The sequence below is a fragment of the Geotrypetes seraphini genome, chromosome 1 (assembly GCF_902459505.1).
Source record: "Geotrypetes seraphini chromosome 1, aGeoSer1.1, whole genome shotgun sequence".
Lineage (NCBI taxonomy): Eukaryota > Metazoa > Chordata > Amphibia > Gymnophiona > Dermophiidae > Geotrypetes > Geotrypetes seraphini.
In genome coordinates, this window is record NC_047084.1 from 427,784,790 (window position 1) to 427,801,667 (window position 16,878).

The following is a 16,878-nucleotide window of genomic DNA, read 5'->3' on the forward strand; positions in this document are numbered from 1 at the left end:
TGAGGGGGTTGTGCGTTGGGATGCATTGTACCCTGGGAGGACATCAGAGCCCAGTCCTCTTGGGGGGGATCCCTGTGTTGTATCGTTTCCATTTTTGACTGCAGTGTTGTATTCGTTCTTGTGTGGATAATAAAAACAGATTTAAACATTAAAAAAAAGATTTAAACTGCAATTCCACATTATAATACAAATCCATACTCTTCCCCTCTCCTGCACAGTCATTCCTTGTTCCTTACCCTCTGGCAAACAAAACCAAGCTTTTACTCTTTACTGAATGTAAACAGTTGTTTTCACTAGTACAATTCCCATGGTAATGAATTTTACAAATGTGTCCCTGGACCATGATGGCCTGTTGGAGTCTATTTTATTTATTTGTTTTAGGCATTTGTATGCTGCTTGTCAAAGTGGTTTACAATCAGGTATTTAAGCATTTTCCCTATCTATCCTGGTGGGCTCATAATCTATCTAACATACCTGGGGCAATGGAGGATTGAGTGACTTGCCTGGGGTCACAAAGAACAGCATGGGATTTGAACCCACCACCTCAGAATGCTGAAGCTGTTGCTCAAACCACTAGGCCACTCCTTCCTCCTCCTTATGTGTTGTGACCTTACCTTCCAGGACACTTATAGGTTGTTGTGAGGCTGTAGGTCTTCCAAGTAGTACATATGAACACAGTAGTTCTTACATAATGAGATCTATGAAGCTGTAAGAACTTAAATTTTACACAAACAATCTTGAATGGACTGTATAACTCTAATGGTAGTCAACAGAAGCATGTGATCTGTTGACATCTTTCCAACCACTGGTTGGGCATCTATATTCTGGATAAACTGTATATATTTCAGTTAGTATGAGACTGCAATGAAGACTGTGTGATGCAGTGGTTATAACTACAGCCTTAGTACCCTGAGGTTGTGAGTTCAAATCTCTCACTTGTGACCCTGTACAACTCACTTAATCTCCTTATTGACCCAGGTACATTAGATAGAGTTTGAGCCTACTGGGACAGATAGGGAAATATGATAAAGTACTTGAATGTAAACCACTTAGGATATAAATGGTATATTAAAAAAATCCAATATACAGTATACATTATAAGGCATAGACTAACATTGCTGGATTGGTGTGATTTGTATACTTGTCCATGCATTTTTACTCTCTCAACTGGATTATTGCAATACCCTGTTTAAGGGTATACCTCAGATGTTTGCAACTTATACAAAATATAGCTGTTAATAACTGGAAGTCATAAATTATACCAGGTCACACCTCTGCCAAAGAAAGAACATAAGAATAGCCTTACTGGGCCAGACCAATGGCCCAGCAGCCCATTCTTACAATGGAAATCCAGGTCACTAGAAGTAGCGTACCTAGGGGAGGTGGGGGGGAGGCGGTCCACCCCGGGTGCATGCCCCAAGGGGGTGCACAGGAGATAGCTGAGTGTTCTCCCTAGGGCAGGGGTGCCCAATAGGTTGACCGCGATCGACGGGTAGCTAGCCAAGGCAAAGTGAGTCAATCACCCAGGACTCACTTTGCCTTGGCGATCTATTGGGCCGATCAGTCTTCCTCTCCCCGACGTCAATTCTGCCATCGGAGAGGAAGTTCGGGCCAGCCAATCGCTGCCTGGCTGTGCGGAACTTCCTCTCCGACGGCAGAATTGACGTCGGGGAGAGGAATGCTGGTCGGCCCGAAGCAGGGAGAGCATGGGGCGTCGTCGGCGTTGGCTTTGGGCCTGTTATCCATTGGTGGCGGTTTGGGTCCTGTTCCCAGATGGCAGTGGCAGTGGCTTGGGGAAAGGCAGGGAGAAAGAAAGAAAGGGGGCAGGCAGGGAGACAGAAGGAAAGAAGAGAAACAGAAAAAAAGAAAGGGGGCATGAAGAGAGAAAGAAAGGGCAGGGAGAGAGGAAGAAAAAGTTGGGGGAGGGAATGAGATTTGGAGGAGAGGAAGCATACAGGCTGAAAGATTGGATGCACAGTCAGAAGAAGAAAGTGCAACCAGAGACTCATGAAATCACCAGACAAGGTAGGAAAAATGATTTTATTTTAAATTTAGTGATCAAAATGTATCTGAATTTATATCTGCTGTCTATATTTTACAATATGGTCCCCTTTTACTAAACCGCAATAGTGGTTTTTAGCGCAGGGAGCCTATGAGCGTCGAGAGCAGCGCTGGGCATTTAGCGCAGCTCCCTGTGCTTAATACTGCTATTGTGGTTTAGTAAAAAGGGAGGGGGTGTATATATCTGTCTATTTTTGTATAGCTGTTACTGAGGTGACATTGCATAAAGTCATCTGCCTTGACCTCTTTGAAAACCAGCGGAATATAAATTATAATTAACATTTTCTCTGCGTACAGCGTGCTTTGTGTTTTTAAAATTTTATTGTTGGTAGATCATTTTGACTTGGCCACAAAGGTAAGGGGGAGGGAGGGAGGGGAGCTGCTGAAAGACATCTAGTAATCCTTGCAGGCTTGACTGTGCAGGGAATTATTTTTGTAAAATCATGTTTTGTTATGTGACTGGCATTATTTAGACTTTAATTTCTATGAATGAATAGAATGAAATTGCTTGTTTTTATGTGCATGCGCTGAAGGAAAGTGGAGAGAGAGTGGGCTGAGGACGCTGAAGGGAAATGGGGAAGAGAGAGTGGGGAGAAGACGCTGATTTATAAATTGACAATTGTACAGAATATTGTTTCTTTTTATACTTTAATATAAACAATTCAAAGCTTGTGTGGATGGAATCAGGTGGTTTGCTGGGATGGGGACCGAGCTTACCAGGGATTAGTCCAATAAAATGGTATTTTTTTATTTCTCATTATTAATTTTATTTTATTTGTTAATTTGTAAAGTGGTGATTGTTATGTATCAGGTTTTTCAAATTTACATCTACTGTCTTTATATTTTGCACAGTATTAGAGGACATGTTTTACTGTTTTTGTAGTGTTGCATTGTATCCAGGGTCTGGTTTCTTGGCAGTTCAGTTTAACTTTTGTCTACATATTTCTATTTTTAGTTTGTGATTATTCCATATTGGACGAGGGTGTATCTCTATTCTGTGTGTATGAAAAGAACATAGTTTTCAGTTGGCATTGACTACAGGATCAATTGACTGTGCGGGATCTGGCTTGTTTAGTTTTACAATGTATGTGTTGGTGTTCTAGTGCTCACTGAAGTGTTTAAGATGCTGCCTTTTCCTAGGTACACTCTTGTTGTGCGATATGTGGATTGTTACTAAAAGTCATATTTTTCATATAGATGGGGGGAGTTAAAATATGACGGGCCCCGGGTGCCACATACCCTAGGTACGCCACTGGTCACTAGTACCTAGCCAAAACCCAAGGAGTAGCAACATTCCATGCTACCAATATACGGCATGCAGTGGCTTCCCCATGTCCAAACCTTTCTTAAAACTAGCTGTGCTATCTGCTCTTATCACAACCTTTGGCATTAGAATTTATATATATAAAAAAGTATACCACATCAGGAGGTGATGGTATAATAGAGAGAGTGTGTAAAACCTCTCCTCATTCCCCTGGTTACTTTTCCCAAGTAGCTGAGATCTCAGGAAGTAGTCTTTGAATTGAAGGAGCATGCAGTTCAGGAAGCCAGACCAGATCGAGGATAAACAAAGCAGTAGCATCAAAAAGAGACTATCCCATCACTTTGCCAATGATTATAAAGTACAGGGTAGTAGAGGAAGGTGGCTTTTGGTGGAAATAGCACGGAAAAAATCAGATACTGGGGATGGGAAAAGGGTGAACTTAGAAAAGAGAAGGTGGAAGATGGCAGGCGGGGCTTGGAATTAGGTCTAATGTAGGGGCTGGAGTTGAAGCTGACACCTGAAAAATTGGAAGGAGGAAGCTGGGACTGGGACTTGAAGATAATCCTGATTTATTTATTTAAAAATTTATATACCGTATATTAACTATATGGTTTACAAAATCTACGATCATAACAAGTTAAACACCACATACAAACACAATTGCACAACAGCTCTCATAAAAAAAACTATCACAGGAAAGTGCTAACAAACAATTGATTTTTCAGCATTTTATTAAAATTCATCCTCCCAGCACAGTATCACAAAATTCCAGTAACGCATTCCAAAGCTTAGCACCTGCCACAGACAGCATCGCTGCACCAATCCTAACACGAGAGATTGACATCTTACTCTCTAAGCTCAGTTTCATACTATTTTCTGATCTCAGACAACTTGCAGGCTGATAAATTTCAAAAAATCCTTGTATAACAACTGGAGAAACATGATACAAAATCGGAACGACTTAACAGACTGGGATTGTACTCCCTTGAGAAAAGGAGACTGCGAGGGGATATGTATGAGACTTTCATAATACTGAAAGGAATCGACAAAGAAAGCTAAATGTACACATGAACCACAAAGCAGCTAAATGTACACATGATCTACAATGCAGCTAAATGTACACATGATCTACAATGCAGCTAAATGTACACATGAACCACAAAGCAGCTAGAGAGAAATAAGGAAAATACGCATTGACTTTGTTGTACATTATAAATTTAGCTGTTGTGGCCTCCTCATCTCCCCTTATAAGCCACACCCATGCCTCCGAACACTTTTAGAATGAACTACAAAGCAACTCAATTTACGATGAACTACCAAGTAAGTGCAGGTATTATGCCAGCGCAGGAGAATTGTTAGTGGGTTAAGCTTACAGGCAGAAGAGTAAGAAGAAAAGAGAGGGAGGAGGTAGAGAGAGAAATAAGGAAAACAAGCATTGACTTGGTAGTACATTATAAATTTAGATGTTGTGGCCTCCTCATCTCCCATTATAGCCACACCCACACCTCCAAATCTTTTAGAATGAACTACAAAGCAACTAAATTTCGAATGAACAACAAAGTTGGAAAACATCAGTAGTTTTTAGGCCAGAGCAGGAGAATTATTAATAGAGTAGGTAGGAGAGTAGGAAGGCAAGAGAGTAGCAAGGCAAGAGAGGGAGGAGGTAAAGAGAGAAATAAGAGGTCAAAGTAGAAAGGAACCACAAAACAGCTCAATGTACACATCAACCACAAAGCAGCTCAATGTACACAATAACCACAAAGCACCTAAACGTACACAAGAACCAGAAAGAACCTAAACGTGCACAACCAGAAAACACCTAAAATGTACATCTGATCCACAAAAAAACCTAAATATACAACTATAACCACAAAGAAAGCTAAATGTACATCTACAATGCAGCTAAATGTACACATGATCTACAATGCAGCTAAATGTACACATGAACCACAAAGCAGCTAGAGAGAAATAAGGAAAATACGCATTGACTTTGTTGTACATTATAAATTTAGCTGTTGTGGCCTCCTCATCTCCCCTTATAAGCCACACCCATGCCTCCGAACACTTTTAGAATGAACTACAAAGCAACTCAATTTACGATGAACTACCAAGTAAGTGCAGGTATTATGCCAGCGCAGGAGAATTGTTAGTGGGTTAAGCTTACAGGCAGAAGAGTAAGAAGAAAAGAGATGGAGGAGGTAGAGAGAGAAATAAGGAAAACAAGCATTGACTTGGTAGTACATTATAAATTTAGCTGTTGTGGCCTCCTCATCTCCCCTTATAGCCACACCCACACCTCCAAATCTTTTAGAATGAACTACAAAGCAACTAAATTTCGAATGAACAACAAAGTTGGAAAACATCAGTAGTTTTTAGGTCAGAGCTGGAGAATTATTAATAGAGTAGGTAGGAGAGTAGGAAGGCAAGAGAGTAGCAAGGCAAGAGAGGGAGGAGGTAGAGAGAGAAATAAGAGGTCAAAGTAGAAAGGAACCACAAAGCAGCTCAATGTACACATCAACCACAAAGCAGCTCAATGTACACAATAACCACAAAGCAGCTCAATGTACACAACCACAAAGCACCTAAACGTACACATCAACCACAAAGCACCTAAACGTACACAAGAACCAGAAAGAACCTAAACGTGCACAACCAGAAAACACCTAAAATGTACATCTGATCCACAAAAAAACCTAAATATACAACTATAACCACAAAGAAAGCTAAATGTACACATGATCTACAATGCAGCTAAATGTACACATGATCTACAATGCAGCTAAATGTATACATGAACCACAAAGCAGCTAGAGAGAAATAAGGAAAATATGCATTGACTTTGTTGTACATTATAAATTTAGCTGTTGTGGCCTCCTCATCTCCCCTTATAAGCCACACCCATGCCTCCGAACACTTTTAGAATGAACTACAAAGCAACTCAATTTACGATGAACTACCAAGTAAGTGCAGGTATTATGCCAGCGCAGGAGAATTGTTAGTGGGTTAAGCTATAGGCAGAAGAGTAAGAAGAAAAGAGAGGGAGGAGGTAGAGAGAGAAATAAGGAAAACAAGCATTGACTTGGTAGTACATTATAAATTTAGCTGTTGTGGCCTCCTCATCTCCCCTTATAGCCACACCCACACCTCCAAATCTTTTAGAATGAACTACAAAGCAACTAAATTTCGAATGAACAACAAAGTTGGAAAACATCAGTAGATTTTAGGCCAGAGCAGGAGAATTATTAATAGAGTAGGTAGGAGAGTAGGAAGGCAAGAGAGTAGCAAGGCAAGAGAGAGAGGAGGTAAAGAGAGAAATAAGAGGTCAAAGTAGAAAGGAACCACAAAGCAGCTCAATGTACACATCAACCACAAAGCAGCTCAATGTACACAATAACCACAAAGCACTTAAACGTACACATCAACCACAAAGCAGCTCAATGTACACAATAACCACAAAGCACCTAAACGTACACAAGAACCAGAAAGAACCTAAACGTGCACAACCAGAAAACACCTAAAATGTACATCTGATCCACAAAAAAACCTAAATATACAACTATAACCACAAAGAAAGCTAAATGTACATCTACAATGCAGCTAAATGTACACATGATCTACAATGCAGCTAAATGTACACATGAACCACAAAGCAGCTAGAGAGAAATAAGGAAAATACGCATTGACTTTGTTGTACATTATAAATTTAGCTGTTGTGGCCTCCTCATCTCCCCTTATAAGCCACACCCATGCCTCCGAACACTTTTAGAATGAACTACAAAGCAACTCAATTTACGATGAACTACCAAGTAAGTGCAGGTATTATGCCAGCGCAGGAGAATTGTTAGTGGGTTAAGCTTACAGGCAGAAGAGTAAGAAGAAAAGAGAGGGAGGAGGTAGAGAGAGAAATAAGGAAAACAAGCATTGACTTGGTAGTACATTATAAATTTAGCTGTTGTGGCCTCCTCATCTCCCCTTATAGCCACACCCACACCTCCAAATCTTTTAGAATGAACTACAAAGCAACTAAATTTCGAATGAACAACAAAGTTGGAAAACATCAGTAGTTTTTAGGTCAGAGCTGGAGAATTATTAATAGAGTAGGTAGGAGAGTAGGAAGGCAAGAGAGTAGCAAGGCAAGAGAGGGAGGAGGTAGAGAGAGAAATAAGAGGTCAAAGTAGAAAGGAACCACAAAGCAGCTCAATGTACACATCAACCACAAAGCAGCTCAATGTACACAATAACCACAAAGCAGCTCAATGTACACAACCACAAAGCACCTAAACGTACACATCAACCACAAAGCACCTAAACGTACACAAGAACCAGAAAGAACCTAAACGTGCACAACCAGAAAACACCTAAAATGTACATCTGATCCACAAAAAAACCTAAATATACAACTATAACCACAAAGAAAGCTAAATGTACACATGATCTACAATGCAGCTAAATGTACACATGATCTACAATGCAGCTAAATGTATACATGAACCACAAAGCAGCTAGAGAGAAATAAGGAAAATATGCATTGACTTTGTTGTACATTATAAATTTAGCTGTTGTGGCCTCCTCATCTCCCCTTATAAGCCACACCCATGCCTCCGAACACTTTTAGAATGAACTACAAAGCAACTCAATTTACGATGAACTACAAAGCAACTCAATTTACGATGAACTACCAAGTAAGTGCAGGTATTATGCCAGCGCAGGAGAATTGTTAGTGGGTTAAGCAGGCAGAAGAGTAAGAAGAAAAGAGAGGGAGGAGGTAGAGAGAGAAATAAGGAAAACAAGCATTGACTTGGTAGTACATTATAAATTTAGCTGTTGTGGCCTCCTCATCTCCCCTTATAGCCACACCCACACCTCCAAATCTTTTAGAATGAACTACAAAGCAACTAAATTTCGAATGAACAACAAAGTTGGAAAACATCAGTAGATTTTAGGCCAGAGCAGGAGAATTATTAATAGAGTAGGTAGGAGAGTAGGAAGGCAAGAGAGTAGCAAGGCAAGAGAGAGAGGAGGTAAGAGAGAGAAATAAGAGGTCAAAGTAGAAAGGAACCACAAAGCAGCTCAATGTACACATCAACCACAAAGCAGCTCAATGTACACAATAACCACAAAGCACTTAAACGTACACATCAACCACAAAGCAGCTCAATGTACACAATAACCACAAAGCACCTAAACATACACAAGAACCAGAAAGAACCTAAACGTGCACAACCAGAAAACACCTAAAATGTACATCTGATCCACAAAAAAACCTAAATATACAACTATAACCACAAAGAAAGCTAAATGTACATATCTACAATGCAGCTAAATGTACACATGATCTACAATGCAGCTAAATGTACACATGAACCACAAAGCAGCTAGAGAGAAATAAGGAAAATACGCATTGACTTTGTTGTACATTATAAATTTAGCTGTTGTGGCCTCCTCATCTCCCCTTATAAGCCACACCCATGCCTCCGAACACTTTTAGAATGAACTACAAAGCAACTCAATTTACGATGAACTACCAAGTAAGTGCAGGTATTATGCCAGCGCAGGAGAATTGTTAGTGGGTTAAGCTTACAGGCAGAAGAGTAAGAAGAAAAGAGAGGGAGGAGGTAGAGAGAGAAATAAGGAAAACAAGCATTGACTTGGTAGTACATTATAAATTTAGCTGTTGTGGCCTCCTCATCTCCCCTTATAGCCACACCCACACCTCCAAATCTTTTAGAATGAACTACAAAGCAACTAAATTTCGAATGAACAACAAAGTTGGAAAACATCAGTAGTTTTTAGGTCAGAGCATGGAGAATTATTAATAGAGTAGGTAGGAGAGTAGGAAGGCAAGAGAGTAGCAAGGCAAGAGAGGGAGGAGGTAGAGAGAGAAATAAGAGGTCAAAGTAGAAAGGAACCACAAAGCAGCTCAATGTACACATCAACCACAAAGCAGCTCAATGTATACAATAACCACAAAGCAGCTCAATGTACACAACCACAAAGCACCTAAACGTACACATCAACCATAAAGCACCTAAACGTACACAAGAACCAGAAAGAACCTAAACGTGCACAACCAGAAAACACCTAAAATGTACATCTGATCCACAAAAAAACCTAAATATACAACTATAACCACAAAGAAAGCTAAATGTACATCTACAATGCAGCTAAATGTACACATGATCTACAATGCAGCTAAATGTATACATGAACCACAAAGCAGCTAGAGAGAAATAAGGAAAATATGCATTGACTTTGTTGTACATTATAAATTTAGCTGTTGTGGCCTCCTCATCTCCCCTTATAAGCCACACCCATGCCTCCGAACACTTTTAGAATGAACTACAAAGCAACTCAATTTACGATGAACTACCAAGTAAGTGCAGGTATTATGCCGGCGCAGGAGAATTGTTAGTGGGGTAAGCATACAGGCAGAAGAGTAAGAAGGAAAGAGAGGGAGGAGGTAGAGAGAGAAATAAGGAAAACAAGCATTGACTTGGTAGTACATTATAAATTTAGCTGTTGTGGCCTCCTCATCTCCCCTTATAGCCACACCCACACCTCCAAATCTTTTAGAATGAACTACAAAGCAACTAAATTTCGAATGAACAACAAAGTTGGAAAACATCAGTAGTTTTTAGGCCAGAGCAGGAGAATTATTAATAGAGTAGGTAGGAGAGTAGGAAGGCAAGAGAGTAGCAAGGCAAGAGAGGGAGGAGGTAGAGAGAGAAATAAGAGGTCAAAGTAGAAAGGAACCACAAAGCAGCTCAATGTACACATCAACCACAAAGCAGCTCAATGTACACAATAACCACAAAGCAGCTCAATGTACACAACCACAAAGCACCTAAACGTACACAATAACCACAAAGCACCTAAACGTACACAATAACCAGAAAGAACCTAAACGTGCACAACCAGAAAACACCTAAAAAGTACATCTGATCCACAAAAAAACCTAAATATACAACTATAACCACAAAGAAAGCTAAATGTACACTTGATCTACAATGCAGCTAAATGTACACATGATCTACAATGCAGCTAAATGTACACATGAACCACAAAGCAGCTAGAGAGAAATAAGGAAAATACGCATTGACTTTGTTGTACATTATAAATTTAGCTGTTGTGGCCTCCTCATCTCCCCTTATAAGCCACACCCATGCCTCCGAACACTTTTAGAATGAACTACAAAGCAACTCAATTTACGATGAACTACCAAGTAAGTGCAGGTATTATGCCAGCGCAGGAGAATTGTTAGTGGGTTAAGCTACAGGCAGAAGAGTAAGAAGAAAAGAGATGGAGGAGGTAGAGAGAGAAATAAGGAAAACAAGCATTGACTTGGTAGTACATTATAAATTTAGCTGTTGTGGCCTCCTCATCTCCCCTTATAGCCACACCCACACCTCCAAATCTTTTAGAATGAACTACAAAGCAACTAAATTTCGAATGAACAACAAAGTTGGAAAACATCAGTAGTTTTTAGGTCAGAGCTGGAGAATTATTAATAGAGTAGGTAGGAGAGTAGGAAGGCAAGAGAGTAGCAAGGCAAGAGAGGGAGGAGGTAGAGAGAGAAATAAGAGGTCAAAGTAGAAAGGAACCACAAAGCAGCTCAATGTACACATCAACCACAAAGCAGCTCAATGTATACAATAACCACAAAGCAGCTCAATGTACACAACCACAAAGCACCTAAACGTACACATCAACCACAAAGCACCTAAACGTACACAAGAACCAGAAAGAACCTAAACGTGCACAACCAGAAAACACCTAAAATGTACATCTGATCCACAAAAAAACCTAAATATACAACTATAACCACAAAGAAAGCTAAATGTACACATGATCTACAATGCAGCTAAATGTACACATGATCTACAATGCAGCTAAATGTATACATGAACCACAAAGCAGCTAGAGAGAAATAAGGAAAATATGCATTGACTTTGTTGTACATTATAAATTTAGCTGTTGTGGCCTCCTCATCTCCCCTTATAAGCCACACCCATGCCTCCGAACACTTTTAGAATGAACTACAAAGCAACTCAATTTACGATGAACTACCAAGTAAGTGCAGGTATTATGCCAGCGCAGGAGAATTGTTAGTGGGTTAAGCTAGGCAGAAGAGTAAGAAGAAAAGAGAGGGAGGAGGTAGAGAGAGAAATAAGGAAAACAAGCATTGACTTGGTAGTACATTATAAATTTAGCTGTTGTGGCCTCCTCATCTCCCCTTATAGCCACACCCACACCTCCAAATCTTTTAGAATGAACTACAAAGCAACTAAATTTCGAATGAACAACAAAGTTGGAAAACATCAGTAGATTTTTAGGCCAGAGCAGGAGAATTATTAATAGAGTAGGTAGGAGAGTAGGAAGGCAAGAGAGTAGCAAGGCAAGAGAGAGGAGGAGGTAAGAGAGAGAAATAAGAGGTCAAAGTAGAAAGGAACCACAAAGCAGCTCAATGTACACATCAACCACAAAGCAGCTCAATGTACACAATAACCACAAAGCACTTAAACGTACACATCAACCACAAAGCAGCTCAATGTACACAATAACCACAAAGCACCTAAACGTACACAAGAACCAGAAAGAACCTAAACGTGCACAACCAGAAAACACCTAAAATGTACATCTGATCCACAAAAAAACCTAAATATACAACTATAACCACAAAGAAAGCTAAATGTACATATCTACAATGCAGCTAAATGTACACATGATCTACAATGCAGCTAAATGTACACATGAACCACAAAGCAGCTAGAGAGAAATAAGGAAAATACGCATTGACTTTGTTGTACATTATAAATTTAGCTGTTGTGGCCTCCTCATCTCCCCTTATAAGCCACACCCATGCCTCCGAACACTTTTAGAATGAACTACAAAGCAACTCAATTTACGATGAACTACCAAGTAAGTGCAGGTATTATGCCAGCGCAGGAGAATTGTTAGTGGGTTAAGCTTACAGGCAGAAGAGTAAGAAGAAAAGAGATGGAGGAGGTAGAGAGAGAAATAAGGAAAACAAGCATTGACTTGGTAGTACATTATAAATTTAGCTGTTGTGGCCTCCTCATCTCCCCTTATAGCCACACCCACACCTCCAAATCTTTTAGAATGAACTACAAAGCAACTAAATTTCGAATGAACAACAAAGTTGGAAAACATCAGTAGTTTTTAGGTCAGAGCTGGAGAATTATTAATAGAGTAGGTAGGAGAGTAGGAAGGCAAGAGAGTAGCAAGGCAAGAGAGGGAGGAGGTAGAGAGAGAAATAAGAGGTCAAAGTAGAAAGGAACCACAAAGCAGCTCAATGTACACATCAACCACAAAGCAGCTCAATGTACACAATAACCACAAAGCAGCTCAATGTACACAACCACAAAGCACCTAAACGTACACATCAACCACAAAGCAGCTCAATGTACACAAGAACCAGAAAGAACCTAAACGTGCACAACCAGAAAACACCTAAAATGTACATCTGATCCACAAAAAAACCTAAATATACAACTATAACCACAAAGAAAGCTAAATGTACACTTGATCTACAATGCAGCTAAATGTACACATGATCTACAATGCAGCTAAATGTACACATGAACCACAAAGCAGCTAGAGAGAAATAAGGAAAATATGCATTGACTTTGTTGTACATTATAAATTTAGCTGTTGTGGCCTCCTCATCTCCCCTTATAAGCCACACCCATGCCTCCGAACACTTTTAAAATGAACTACAAAGCAACTCAATTTACGATGAACTACCAAGTAAGTGCAGGTATTATGCCAGCGCAGGAGAATTGTTAGTGGGTTAAGCAGGCAGAAGAGTAAGAAGAAAAGAGAGGGAGGAGGTAGAGAGAGAAATAAGGAAAACAAGCATTGACTTGGTAGTACATTATAAATTTAGCTGTTGTGGCCTCCTCATCTCCCCTTATAGCCACACCCACACCTCCAAATCTTTTAGAATGAACTACAAAGCAACTAAATTTCGAATGAACAACAAAGTTGGAAAACATCAGTAGTTTTTTAGGCCAGAGCAGGAGAATTATTAATAGAGTAGGTAGGAGAGTAGGAAGGCAAGAGAGTAGCAAGGCAAGAGAGGGAGGAGGTAGAGAGAGAAATAAGAGGTCAAAGTAGAAAGGAACCACAAAGCAGCTCAATGTACACATCAACCACAAAGCAGCTCAATGTACACAATAACCACAAAGCACCTAAACGTACACAACCACAAAGCACTAACGTACACACAACCACAAAGCACCTAAACGTACACAAGAACCAGAAAGCACCTAAACGTGCACAACCAGAAAACACCTAAAATGTACATCTGATCCACAAAAAAACCTAAATATACAACTATAACCACAAAGAAAGCTAAATGTACACATGATCTACAATGCAGCTAAATGTACACATGATCTACAATGCAGCTAAATGTACACATGAACCACAAAGCAGCTAGAGAGAAATAAGGAAAATACGCATTGACTTTGTTGTACATTATAAATTTAGCTGTTGTGGCCTCCTCATCTCCCCTTATAAGCCACACCCATGCCTCCGAACACTTTTAGAATGAACTACAAAGCAACTCAATTTACGATGAACTACCAAGTAAGTGCAGGTATTATGCCAGCGCAGGAGAATTGTTAATGGGGTAAGCATACAGGCAGAAGAGTAAGAAGACAAGAGAGGGAGGAGGTAGAGAGAGAAATAAGGAAAACAAGCATTGACTTGGTAGTACATTATAAATTTAGCTGTTGTGGCCTCCTCATCTCCCCTTATAGCCACACCCACACCTCCAAATCTTTTAGAATGAACTACAAAGCAACTAAATTTCGAATGAACAACAAAGTTGGAAAACATCAGTAGTTTTTAGGCCAGAGCAGGAGAATTATTAATAGAGTAGGTAGGAGAGTAGGAAGGCAAGAGAGTAGCAAGGCAAGAGAGGGAGGAGGTAGAGAGAGAAATAAGAGGTCAAAGTAGAAAGGAACCACAAAGCAGCTCAATGTACACATCAACCACAAAGCAGCTCAATGTATACAATAACCACAAAGCAGCTAAACGTACACATCAACCACAAAGCAGCTCAATGTACACATAACCACAAAGCACCTAAACGTACACAAGAACCAGAAAGAACCTAAACGTGCACAACCAGAAAACACCTAAAATGTACATCTGATCCACAAAAAAACCTAAATATACAACTATAACCACAAAGAAAGCTAAATGTACACATGATCTACAATGCAGCTAAATGTACACATGATCTACAATGCAGCTAAATGTATACATGAACCACAAAGCAGCTAGAGAGAAATAAGGAAAATATGCATTGACTTTGTTGTACATTATAAATTTAGCTGTTGTGGCCTCCTCATCTCCCCTTATAAGCCACACCCATGCCTCCGAACACTTTTAGAATGAACTACAAAGCAACTCAATTTACGATGAACTACCAAGTAAGTGCAGGTATTATGCCAGCGCAGGAGAATTGTTAATGGGGTAAGCATACAGGCAGAAGATTAAGAAGACAAGAGATGGAGGAGGTAGAGAGAGAAATAAGGAAAACAAGCATTGACTTGGTAGTACATTATAAATTTAGCTGTTGTGGCCTCCTCATCTCCCCTTATAGCCACACCCACACCTCCAAATCTTTTAGAATGAACTACAAAGCAACTAAATTTCGAATGAACAACAAAGTTGGAAAACATCAGTAGTTTTTAGGTCAGAGCTGGAGAATTATTAATAGAGTAGGTAGGAGAGTAGGAAGGCAAGAGAGTAGCAAGGCAAGAGAGGGAGGAGGTAGAGAGAGAAATAAGAGGTCAAAGTAGAAAGGAACCACAAAGCAGCTCAATGTACACATCAACCACAAAGCAGCTCAATGTATACAATAACCACAAAGCAGCTCAATGTACACAACCACAAAGCACCTAAACGTACACATCAACCATAAAGCACCTAAACGTACACAAGAACCAGAAAGAACCTAAACGTGCACAACCAGAAAACACCTAAAATGTACATCTGATCCACAAAAAAACCTAAATATACAACTATAACCACAAAGAAAGCTAAATGTACACATGATCTACAATGCAGCTAAATGTACACATGATCTACAATGCAGCTAAATGTATACATGAACCACAAAGCAGCTAGAGAGAAATAAGGAAAATATGCATTGACTTTGTTGTACATTATAAATTTAGCTGTTGTGGCCTCCTCATCTCCCCTTATAAGCCACACCCATGCCTCCGAACACTTTTAAAATGAACTACAAAGCAACTCAATTTACGATGAACTACCAAGTAAGTGCAGGTATTATGCCAGCGCAGGAGAATTGTTAGTGGGTTAAGCAGGCAGAAGAGTAAGAAGAAAAGAGAGGGAGGAGGTAGAGAGAGAAATAAGGAAAACAAGCATTGACTTGGTAGTACATTATAAATTTAGCTGTTGTGGCCTCCTCATCTCCCCTTATAGCCACACCCACACCTCCAAATCTTTTAGAATGAACTACAAAGCAACTAAATTTCGAATGAACAACAAAGTTGGAAAACATCAGTAGATTTTAGGCCAGAGCAGGAGAATTATTAATAGAGTAGGTAGGAGAGTAGGAAGGCAAGAGAGTAGCAAGGCAAGAGAGGGAGGAGGTAAGAGAGAAATAAGAGGTCAAAGTAGAAAGGAACCACAAAGCAGCTCAATGTACACATCAACCACAAAGCAGCTCAATGTACACAATAACCACAAAGCACTTAAACGTACACATCAACCATAAAGCAGCTCAATGTACACAATAACCACAAAGCACCTAAACGTACACAAGAACCAGAAAGAACCTAAACGTGCACAACCAGAAAACACCTAAAATGTACATCTGATCCACAAAAAAACCTAAATATACAACTATAACCACAAAGAAAGCTAAATGTACATATCTACAATGCAGCTAAATGTACACATGATCTACAATGCAGCTAAATGTACACATGAACCACAAAGCAGCTAGAGAGAAATAAGGAAAATACGCATTGACTTTGTTGTACATTATAAATTTAGCTGTTGTGGCCTCCTCATCTCCCCTTATAAGCCACACCCATGCCTCCGAACACTTTTAGAATGAACTACAAAGCAACTCAATTTACGATGAACTACCAAGTAAGTGCAGGTATTATGCCAGCGCAGGAGAATTGTTAGTGGGTAAGCTTACAGGCAGAAGAGTAAGAAGAAAAGAGAGGGAGGAGGTAGAGAGAGAAATAAGGAAAACAAGCATTGACTTGGTAGTACATTATAAATTTAGCTGTTGTGGCCTCCTCATCTCCCCTTATAGCCACACCCACACCTCCAAATCTTTTAGAATGAACTACAAAGCAACTAAATTTCGAATGAACAACAAAGTTGGAAAACATCAGTAGTTTTTAGGTCAGAGCATGGAGAATTATTAATAGAGTAGGTAGGAGAGTAGGAAGGCAAGAGAGTAGCAAGGCAAGAGAGGGAGGAGGTAGAGAGAGAAATAAGAGGTCAAAGTAGAAAGGAACCACAAAGCAGCTCAATGT